We start from the raw sequence: 11,547 nt of genomic DNA on the forward strand, positions 1-11,547 counted from the left end.
GATGTCAGGGGGGGAGGAGGGGGGGGCCCGCGGTAGCCCAACAAGTTTCATGGCTAGTCTGAACCGAAACCACCTCAGATAAGTTGTTAATATAACTAATCCAACATGTAATTGTTCCCATTTCATTTAACATTTACATGTTAGTCATTTAGCAGACACTCATATCCAGAGTGACTTACAGTTAGTGCATTCATCTTAAGGTAGATACAGTCATAGTAGGCAAATGTTTCCTCAATAAAGCAGCTATTAACAAAGTCACTGAGTGCAAGAAAGGCAAAGGTGTTAGGGTTAGGGTTAGGGTTAGTATTTTTATAGATTTTTTTCAAGGGGGGGATGCTATGGAATTAAATCTAATTTCCATATGAGATGAAGTAATTCATACATTATACATATCACCCACACCTAACCTCAGCAGTTTCCCATCTGAATCTCTCCCAGGCCAGCTCAGCAGTCAGTCCTGTGAGATTCTCACACATTGGCATGCCTTGTCATTCATACAGTATCAGTTCCCAGAGCTCCATTCTTCCTCCATAATACACAGGCAGACCGGGTCCCCAGCCTGCATCTCTTCAGATTGCACATCATACAAAACACAAAGCCCTCCCAGGAACATGGGTGACTATTGAAAACAATCAAAACAAATTCAAAACTTGACACTCAGTGTCCCCTCCAGCGTCCATAATTAGAACTGTCCATGTCCCTCCCCCTCCCCCAGAACCCTATAGTCTTATGAAGGGTAGACTAGATCTCTCCCAGCGTAACCTGTCAATCAGCAGTGGTTCCCAGGACAACATGGGGTTAGACAAAGGGAAAGTTATGGGAAGCGTTAGTCGGGTTGAAAGAGTGGAAGTAGGGCAGGGACGGGGGGGAGAACAGTGGGAGTCTGAACAGTTCTGCAAATGGTCTGTGCACCTCTATAGTTGTGGAAGAGAAGAGGAGGGTTGAGGAGAGAAGCGAAGAGGAGATGCACTACGCTCACTCTATATAATACACCCGGGGACAGGAAGCCAGACTTGCTCTGCGGCTGCTCTGATATTAGGACCAGCTGGGGCTCCTGGGTGGACACAGCTCCTGATTTCACCCCTTGAAAAGATGTGGATTCTGACTTCAGAGCATCGATACAGTGCTTTTCATCTTGCTGACGTTTTTACGCAAGCAATAGTAGACCACCCCGAGGACAATCACCATACTAAAGAGACAATCTAGGATGGTCATAATGTAGTGAGAATAGCTTCAAGAGAATAGCATACAAGTATAATTCACTCTAAGGGCATTCCTGATGGAAGTGACACAGTATGTGTAGTCAGTATGTGGTTTCAGGTTTTTAAGTTCAATGTCCTCCTTCTGAAGTTTGAGGTTTTGAATAACAGTGAAAAAACTGTTATTGTATAGAACCAGGCTGTACATCCTCTTGAAGTGATGGGGGATCTGAACAGTGATGGTAGCCCATGTTTCAGAGACTTGCCTCAGCCTCATACTGGGCCAATCAAGGAGTCTGGACTCTGGTGGGAGGGTGATGTTCTCAGGAGGCACAGGTATGTACGGTGTCACATAGTAGTCTGTACACACAGTGGCGAGCATATGGAGAGGTGTAGGCGGCAGTGGAGCCATTGTCCTGGTGGCATTTGTGGAAGGGTGGGTAAGCTCTGCACACGGAGATAGCTGGAGCTTGGCAGCATCATCGCTGTTGAGCTTGGCGGTGGCCTCGGTGGTTTGATGCTGTTGCTCATCGCTCTCCTTCTCCTTTGTTTTGGTACTTTGACGAAGCCATTTTTTCTGAAATCCATCATGGCAGATTAGCTGGTTCGAGCTAGCTAAATAGGCTAAGGGTAATAGCAGTAATGCTTTTTACTGCTAGCTAGCTAAGAGTGAAGCAGCTTCAATGGTAAACTTGACCCCGCCTTTAGATATCGAAAATCAAATATTACAGGCAGAGGTGTATCACGTTATTCACTTAGCCTACCACAAAGAAGAGAGAGCAGAAGCATTTCCCCATTTCTTTATGGATAGGTGATACACACACACCACAGCGCACCCTGTCCATTATATAGAGACATAAAACTAAAAGTGAGGTTGCTAAAGTTTGACTGAAGGGGCTAAGCCCCCTTTAGCCCCCTCGTTGAGCTGGACCGGTCATAATAGATTGTAGCTCAAACCGTTAGACTTTTACAGACGTTTCCGTGAGAACAACTGCTCTCGAGATCCTCCCTTGACTCACACACATCACTCTAGCGAAGCACCCCTCATTCCAGACACTGTCTGCGATTCAGTAACATTTTGTAAGACAAATTAATGGTTGAAATTCCCCAAAACAAACATGAATTTAAAAATTCACACATGTATGGTTAAATTTCATGTTTAAAAATAGACAGGTTTTCATGTTTTTAACAGTTATTTTGATCAATTTCATCCATTGCAACTTGTCATGAAAATGTTTCTGTTATTCATTTAAAGTGTTGTGTTTCCGTCATACTCAGAGGAAGAGTAATTGGCAATTGAGCTTATCTGACATAGCCTACTACAGGGTCATGGACAGACCTTTGGGGCGACAGGTGCTAAAAACAGGGCCTTGCATGGCCACTGCATGCAAGTCAGATGACTGTGCACTTGGGGTGGGGGGTATTTTCTGAGATTCAAGAGCTCCTGAATTGTCCAACAATGTTACCATAGAAAAATGGCTGCCTAGGGCCCCAGGGGCCAAATCCGGGGGAAACAATAAAAAAACTTCTTTTTTTTTAAAGCGCCCTGGGTCACCGTGTCCGTCCATGAAGTTCAGTACTGAATGTCATGGTGTTTTGATAAACCACTGTTTCTTACAACAAAGTCTTTCAAGTGGCTTGGAGAGTGGTCGAAAAGCTTCCAAATAGAGCTCCCCGACAGTGAGAATGATCATAAAGTATTCTAATGTTAGATCATCAATGTAAATAGTTATGATAATCTATTTCATGTTTGAAGACAAATCACCCAAGGATTACAACATGCCTTACTTGATGGCTGTAATAGATCAGACTGGAAAAACCATCCACCCAAGAAAGATACATACTTTTTTTTTTTTACTCTAAAGTGTAAACACACCTTTCGACTGCTATACAGTAGCTGGCTCTGGTTCCCACATAGCCATGCAGCATTGGGCCATTTAAATGAGAATAGGCCTGATGAGAGCACTGGGCAGTCACGCTTGAGTACTTAATGGAATCCAGTCATCACAGTGACATGTTGCATTATCCTCTGGATCTGCCATTGTGAAGACCCAGCAAGGTAGCTAGTGGCCGGCTGGGGACAAAACGACACTGTACAGGTTGAAGAAAAGCAATTCATTCCAACAGACACCACTTGTCTTCAGGTTCTAGCTGCCACAGCCAGAACCCACACAGTTCAAATGAATCATTTCCAACTTTCTCATCACTTATAGTTCCACGAGCATAAAATGTAAATTACATTTGTCAACAGGTATTAGAAGTTCTGACGATTACATAACAATTCAAACTACGAATGCTGTAATACATCTCTTTATTCTCCCTTTCCTCCCTCTTTCTAACTCTTTCCAAATATCACAATAATTGTAGCAGTAATACAGCAGTAACTTCGGGCTGTTTGGGGTGTAATTGAGTCAACACAATGTTTTCACTCTGCCCAACATGGGTTCCATAGCAATATGTCAGTGTGGCAAGCTGAATAGAAGAGTTTCACCCAGGCCTTTATGGCAGAGCAAGATGGAGTCAGTTGAACATGCCTGGACATGTCAGAGTGTAACCTGACCTGGAGCTGTATTAGATTGGTCATCTAATCCACCCTCATAGTACTGTAATCAATTCGATTAGCTGGAAATACAGCACAAGCCGCACACAACAACTGCAACTGGCAACCACACAAGGCACCCACTGCCAACACATGCAGGAAATGACTTCCAAAAATCTAGAAATGTTCCGTCATGTCCAAAGAATTTAATGTATAAATCAAACTTGTTTTAAAACAAAAATAATTCACATCTGCCTAATAGCCTGCATGCCAGTTTTAAGTGTTGAACATTGAGAAAGTGGAAGATACACAATATATACAGAAGTATGTGGACACACATTCAAATGAGTGGATTTGGCTATTTCAGCCACACCGGTTGCTGACAAGTGTATAAGATCAAGCACACAGCCATGCAATCTCCATAGACAAACATTGGCAGTAGAATGGCCTTACTGAAGAGTTCAGAGACTTTCAACATGGCACCGTCATAGGATGCCACCTTTCACACCAGTCAGTTAAAGCCGCCCCGGGCAACTGTAAGTGCTGTTATTGGGGGGAAAGGGGGATACCTAGTCAGTTGTTCAACTGAATGCATTCAACTGAAATGTGTCTTCCGCATTTAACCCAACCCCTCTGAATCAGAGAGGTGCGGGGCGCTGCCATAATCAACATCCACGTCTTTGGCACCCGGGGAACAGTGGGTTAACTGCCTTGCTCAGGGGCAGAAAGACAGATTTTTACCTTGTCAACTCTGAGATTCGATCCAGCAACCTGCCCGAATGCATAGTGCTAACAGTGATGGTCTGGGGCTGTTTTTTGTGGTTCGGGCTCGGCCCCTTATTTCTAGTGAAGGGAAATCTTAACTCTACAGTACACAATGACATTCTAGACGATTCTGTGCTTCCAACTTTGTGGCAACAGTTTGGGGAAGGACTTTTCCTGTTTCAGCATGACAATGCCCCAGTGCACAAAGCAAGGTCCATGCAGAAATGGTTTGTCGAGATCAGTGTGGAAGAACTTGACTGACCTGCACAGAGTCCTGATCTCAACCGCATCGAACACCTTTGGGATGAATTGGAATGCCGACTGCGAGCCAGGCCTAATCGCCCAACATCAATGCCCGACCTCACTAATGCTCTTGTGGCTGAATGGAAAGCAAGTCCCCACAGCAATGTTCCAGCATCTAGTGGACAGCTTTCCCAGAAGAGTAGAGACTGTTATAGCAGCAAAGGGGGGACCAACTCCATATTAATGTCCATGATTTTTGAATGAGATGATCAACGAGCAAGATTCCGCATATTTTTGATCATGTAGTGTATCTTAGACTTATAACTGCAAAAAAGTAAATGTGCTATCTTTCAGAATAGTAGTTATACACTGAGTGTACCAAACATTAGGAACACCTGCTCTTTCCATGACATAGACTGACCAGGTGAATCCAGGTGAAAGCTATGATCTCTTATTGATGTTAAATCCACTTCAATCAGTGTAGATAAAGGGGAGAAGACAGGTTAAAGAAAAATATTTAAGCCTTGAAACAATTGAGACATGGACTGTGTAGGTCTGCCATTCAGAGGGTGAATGGGCAAGACAAAAGTGCCTTTGAACGGGGCATGGTAGTAGGTGCCAGGCACACCGATTTGAGTGTGTCAGATCTGCAACGCTGCTTGGTTTTTCATGCTTAACAGTTTCCCAGGTGTCTCAAGAATGGTCCACCACCCAAAGGACATCCAGCCAACTTGACACAACTGTGGGAAGCATTGAGTCAACATGTCCCAGCATCCCTGTGGAACACTTTCGACACCTTGTAGAGTCCACGCCCCAACGAACTGAAGCTGTTCTGAGGGCAAAAAGGCAACTCAATATTCATGTTTAGTACATTCAGTCTAGTATGCCTATAAAATATGTGACAGTGAACGTTTGTTTCTCTCTCCCAGAGAAGGCATGTGGACCTGGGCCAGAGAACCAGTAAATGAGAAACGGGCAGCAGGAGAAGCCCCGCCTCTGCTTATTCTCCCAGCATGGACACACTAGCACTGATAGGATTACAGGTCACACTAGAAGTGAGATCCAGGGGACTGGTCGGCCCCTCAGAACAGGGTTTCAATTTCCTTGTCCCCCATGCAACATTAGAGGATGCTCTCCGCAGGATCATAAGAGGCAGAATGTCTCGCTGCTTGACAGACAAACAAATAGAGCCTGTTTTTATATATCAGTCCACAATACACAGATAGAGTTTCCATTAAGTTGAATGGGACCTCTCCAGAGAGACATACATGGGTTGATTTCTCTGTAAAGTAGGCCATAAGTCAGGTCTGGGTCTGGGACACTCTCTCAGTGTGATAGTAGTGTTTTCCTGCTCACCCATTAGAGAACAGAAAGACAATATCAGTAGGGTGTATGAGCAGGTGTGTTTCAAGAAACAATGAATCAAAGGCAGGAAAATATGGCTTTTATCACTGTGGCTACTTGCAAAATATGTCCACTAATCCATTTCTCAAAGAGACCGAAAGAGAGAAGATGACAAGAAGACAGAGGAGTGGTTTGAGAAGGTCTTCCTGTCAGGCTCAGAGCTGTGTTCATTTCCGCTTATTGGTGCCATATTCAGGAACAACAGCATGACCGTGCCTCAAGGCTTTACAGGAGGCTCAACATTTTCCAGACCTCACAGAGAATCCAGAGGTACAGAGAGCTCATAAAATACTTCAAATAAATACAGCACACAGTTCATTCAATAAAAAGCAAGGATACATTCAATTGTGGTCAACTACAACACTGGTATAGTTATATTCACACAAGACATATTCCGTTTTCAGTTATTTTCGAAGTGTGCAATCCCTTTGACTAATAAGTTGAAGTCTAAGCATGTGATTGATAGATGCTCTCCTCAGAGAAACATTATCATTGCCATATGTTTCTGTTACTGTACAGCGCTTTCGAAAGGTATTCGGACCCCATTTTGTTATGCTACAGCCTTAATCCAAAATAGATTAAATCAATCAAAATCCTCAGCAATCTACACACAATACCTCATGAAGACAAAGCAAAAACAGGTTGTTAGAATGTTTTGCAAATTTAAAAACAGAAATACCTTATTTACATAAGTATTCAGACCCTTTGCTATGAGACTCGAAATTGAGCTCAGGTGCATCCTGTTTCCATTGATCATCCTTGAGATGTTTCTACAACTTGATTGGAGTCCACCAATCATTGATTGTCCGTAAAGCTCTGAGACAGGATTGGGTCGAGGCACAGATCCGGAGAAGGGTACCTAAAAATGTATGCAGCATTGAAGGTCCCCAAGAACACAGTGGCCTCCATCATTCTTTAATGGAAGAAGTTTGGAACCACCAAGACTCTTCCTAGACCTGGCCGCCCGGCCAAACTGAGCAATCGGGGGAGAAGGGCCTTGGTCAGGGAGGTGACCAAGAACCGGATGGTCACTCTGACAGAGCTCTCGAGTTCCTCTGTGGAGATGGGAGAACCTTCAAGAAGGACAACCATCTCTGCAGCACTCCACAAATCAGGCTTTTATGGTAGAGTGACTACAGCTCAGCATTTAACATCATAGTATTCTCCAAACTCGTCATCAAGCTCGAGACCCTGGCTCCCGACCCCGCCCTGTGCAACTGGGTACTGGACTTCCTGACGGGCCGCCCTCAGGTGGTGAGGGTAGGTAACAACATCTCCACCCCCCTGATCCTCAACACTGGGGACCCACAAGGGTGCGTTCTGAGCCCTCTCCTGTACTCCCTGTTCACCCACGACTGCGTGGCCATGCACGCCTCCAACTAAATCATCAAGTTTGCAGACGACACTACAGTGGTAGGCTTGACTACCAACACGACGAGACGGCCTACAGGGAGGAGGTGAGGGTCCTCCTGGTGTGTGGTGTCAGGAAAATAACCTCACACTCAATGTCAACAAAACAAAGGAGATGATCGTGGACTTCAGGAAACAACAGAGGGAGCACCCCCCTATCCACATCGACGGGACAGTAGTGGAGAGGGTAGAAAGTTTTAAGTTCCTCGGCGTACACATCACGGACAAACTGAAATGGTCCACCCACACAGACAGCGTGGTGGAGAAGGCGCAGCAGCGCTTCTTCAACCTCAGGAGGCTGAAGAAATTCGGCTTGTCAGCAAAAGCACTCACAAACTTTTACAGATGCACAATCGAGAGCATCCTGTCGGGCTGTGTCACCGCCTGGTACGGCAACTGCTCCGCCCACAACCGTAAGGCTCTCCAGAGGGTAGTGAGGTCTGCACAACGCATCACCGAGGGCAAACTACCTGCCCTCCAGGACACCTACACCACCCGATGTCACAGGAAGGCCATAAAGATCATCAAGGATAACAACCACCCGAGCCACTGCCTGTTCACCCTGCTATCATCCAGTAGGCGAGGTCAGTACAGGTGCATCAAAGCAGGGACCGAGAGACTGAAAAACAGCTTCTATCTCAAGGCCATCAGACTGTTAAACAGCCATCACTAACATTTAGTGGCTGCTGCCAACATACTGACTCAATCTCTAGCCACTTTAATAATGGAAAAATGTATGAAAAATGTATCACTAGCCACTTTAAACAATGCCACTTTTACATGTTTACATACCCTACATTACTCATCTCATATGTATATACTGTACTTGATACCATCTACTGCATCTTGCCTATGCCGTTCTGTACCATCATTCATTCATATATCTTTATGTACACTTGTGTGTATAAGGTAGTTGTTGTGAAATTGTTAGGTTAGATTACTCGTTGGTTATTACTGCATTGTCGGAACTAGAACCACAAGCATTTCGCTACACTCGCATTAACATCTGCTAACCATGTGTATGTGACAAATACATTTTGATTTGATTTGATTTGACAAAAGCCACTCCTCAGTAAAAGGCACAAGACAGCCTGCTTAGAGTTTGCCAAAAGGCACCTAAAGAATCTCAGACCATGAGAAACAAGATTTTATGGTCTGATGAAACCAAGATTGAACTCTTTGGCCTGAATGCTAAGCGTCACGTCTGGAGGAAACCTGGGAAACCATCCCTACAGTGAAGCATGGTGGTGGCAGCATCATGCTGTGTGGATGTTTTTCAGCGGCAGGGACTGGGAGACTAGTCAGGATCGAGGGAAATAAGAACAGAGCAAAGTACAGAGAGATCCTTGATGAAAACCTGCTCCAGAGCACTCAAGACCTCAGACTGTGGTGAAGATTCACCTTACAACCGGACAACGACCCTAAGCACACAGCCAAGACAACGCAGGAGTGGCTTTGGGACAAGTCTCTGTAATCAATTTTAGAATAAGGCCGTAACGTAACAACATGTGTACAAATCAAGGGGTCTGAATACTTCCCGAAGGCACTGTATGTGTCTGTTCATAGTCAGCTGAAGGGGATGTGAAGCGAAGATGTAAATTAAATAAATAGAAAACGTATGAGTACAGGATTTGCCCAGAGCGATATGCAGCCTCTTTACTATGTACAGATGCTTCCTATGACGCACAGAGCAAGGTAAAACTGTATGTAGTCAGTTTCAACAGTGAGTGTGCAATCTTTCAGCGCTGAGTGGATGTGTTTTGTAAGTTTCAGTGGTGAGAAAAAGGCCTTTACAATAAGTGGTCTGACAGAGACATTTTTGCGGCTAGACACAAACATAAAAAAACAACAGTAATATTTCTCAAACTGACCTCAGAACTGACAGAAATGCTTTACCTCCCCTTTGTGCATAGATCCTACAGTAAATGAGGAATATAAATAGCATCCTTCTAATCATAACCACCCCACTCATTCCCCCCAGGCCCTCTCTATTCAAATCCCCAGAGATGTTCAGAGAGAGATCAAGCGCTGTTGTGTTTATTGGTGGGTCTGTGGGCACTCTCTGGTGGAAGTGGGATACTCTTTACAAAGGGGATTTCATTTCATTGGAATTCAGCGGTAACATCGTTAGAAGGGCTCAGGGATGGGATGGGGTGCTGTTTAGTGTGGTGGGTAGTTTAAGGGGAAAAGAAGGTTTTATGTTTCTGTTGTTGCTGTCAGTGGAGGGAAGATAGGGGCAAAAAGGGGGATGGCTGGCATAAAGCTGGTATAGAAGAAGGACTTTCACTTAGTACATTTCAACTGCCATTTTAACAACTGTCATTGTCCCAGGAGTCCAAGGAGCTGTCTGACCAAAAGCCTTTTTAGAGGTGGGACAAATCTCCTGCAGAACCAGGAGAAAGAGCCTGTTGATCCAAGAAGAATGAGGGCCAGGGAGACAACCCCTTCTCCCTGGTTTCTTATATTTGTTTTTTATCTGCCTTTTTTTAGCAGTTTTAAAAGAAGCACAAAAGGGCTTGTCGGTAGGAACAAATCGAAGTGAAAGGATTACTTCTCAGCAACGTTTTGTGATTTTTGTTTGATTAAAAGCCCACCTTTCAGTTTGTTTTAAAGGGGCATTTAAGGAGAAAGGCTTATTGGTTCTTCTCCTCCATTTTACAGTGTGTTCTCTTCGTGGTTCTTCTCCTCTGTTTTACAGTGTGTTCTCTTCGTGGTTCTTCTCCTCCATTTTACAGTGTGTTCTCTTCGTGGTTCTTCTCCTCCATTTTACAGTGTGTTCTCTTCGTGGTTCTTCTCCTCTGTTTTACAGTGTGTTCCCTTCGTGGTTCTTCTCCTCTGTTTTACAGTGTGTTCTCTTCGTGGTTCTTCTCCTCTGTTTTACAGTGTGTTCTCTTCGTGGTTCTTCTCCTCTGTTTTACAGTGTGTTCTCTTCGTGGTTCTTCTCCTCCATTTTACAGTGTGTTCCCTTCGTGGTTCTTCTCCTCTGTTTTACAGTGTGTTCTCTTCGTGGTTCTTCTCCTCTGTTTTACAGTGTGTTCTCTTCGTGGTTCTTCTCCTCCATTTTACAGTGTGTTCTCTTCGTGGTTCTTCTCCTCTGTTTTACAGTGTGTTCCCTTCGTGGTTCTTCTCCTCTGTTTTACAGTGTGTTCTCTTACTGTAAAACGGAGGAGAAGAACTTCTCTTTTGGTTCAACCAGTCCTTGTGATGTCAGGAAAAGAGGACTAGAAGTATAAAGCTGGTATCCATACCAATTTACTCTGGTTTACTTAGCTCAACAATAGAAGTGGTGGGGTAGGGCTTTAGCTAGACGACTTTGCAAATAAGGATAGTCAGTGTTAGACTATTCTCCATATGACTTTAAAGCTAACTCCTCTAACCAAAAGATGATTTCACATGATTCACATGCTTTTTCACATCAAACTGTTTTCTTATTATTATTGAGAAACATGAGATTATAATTCTCATCCAATAGTTTGAGTGGTCCATTGGCCATTCTCTGAGACTGAGACTGGTGGGAGTGAGTGTGGGTATTCAGACCTGTCACTGCCAGCTGCAGGGCAGTCAGTCTGCTGGAACTCATGTCACGTCCAGGGGTCAGCCACCCCACTGCTTGAGAGACAGAATTTAAATAACAAGGGCTGAGGAATTGCCAACTGTTTAAAGCCCTTAAAAGGTCAATGCAGAATAATTGCATTTGCTTGGCTGGTGAACAAGCTGTCCACACTTGGCAGAATTTGAATAAATTCACAAAGAATTTCAATGAGGAGTCCAACTTTTTATATCTGAGAGACATTTGTAAGACGTGGAACGTAGCCAAATGTTACAGGATTCACCGGTTCTAAATGGAAGTTTCCAATGGTAGGCCTAATCAATCATTGTAAACTCAGAAGCCTGCTCTGTAACCAAACCCCCCAAAAATCACAAGGATGTACGTATAAGTAGCCTAAATATAATCAACATTTATTCAATTAGGCATCCTCTCTTGTA

General features: G+C 44.2%; 1 protein-coding gene across 1 annotated transcript in view; it reads right to left on the reverse strand.

Moving 5' to 3' along the window:
- LOC129833042 (protein tweety homolog 3-like) overlaps positions 1 to 11,547 on the reverse strand; it is a 128,685-nt gene that overhangs the window by 36,053 nt on the left and 81,085 nt on the right. The window lies entirely within an intron of this gene.

Source organism: Salvelinus fontinalis, chromosome 34 (genome assembly GCF_029448725.1).
Source record: "Salvelinus fontinalis isolate EN_2023a chromosome 34, ASM2944872v1, whole genome shotgun sequence".
In the NCBI taxonomy this organism is placed as follows: Eukaryota; Metazoa; Chordata; class Actinopteri; order Salmoniformes; family Salmonidae; genus Salvelinus; species Salvelinus fontinalis.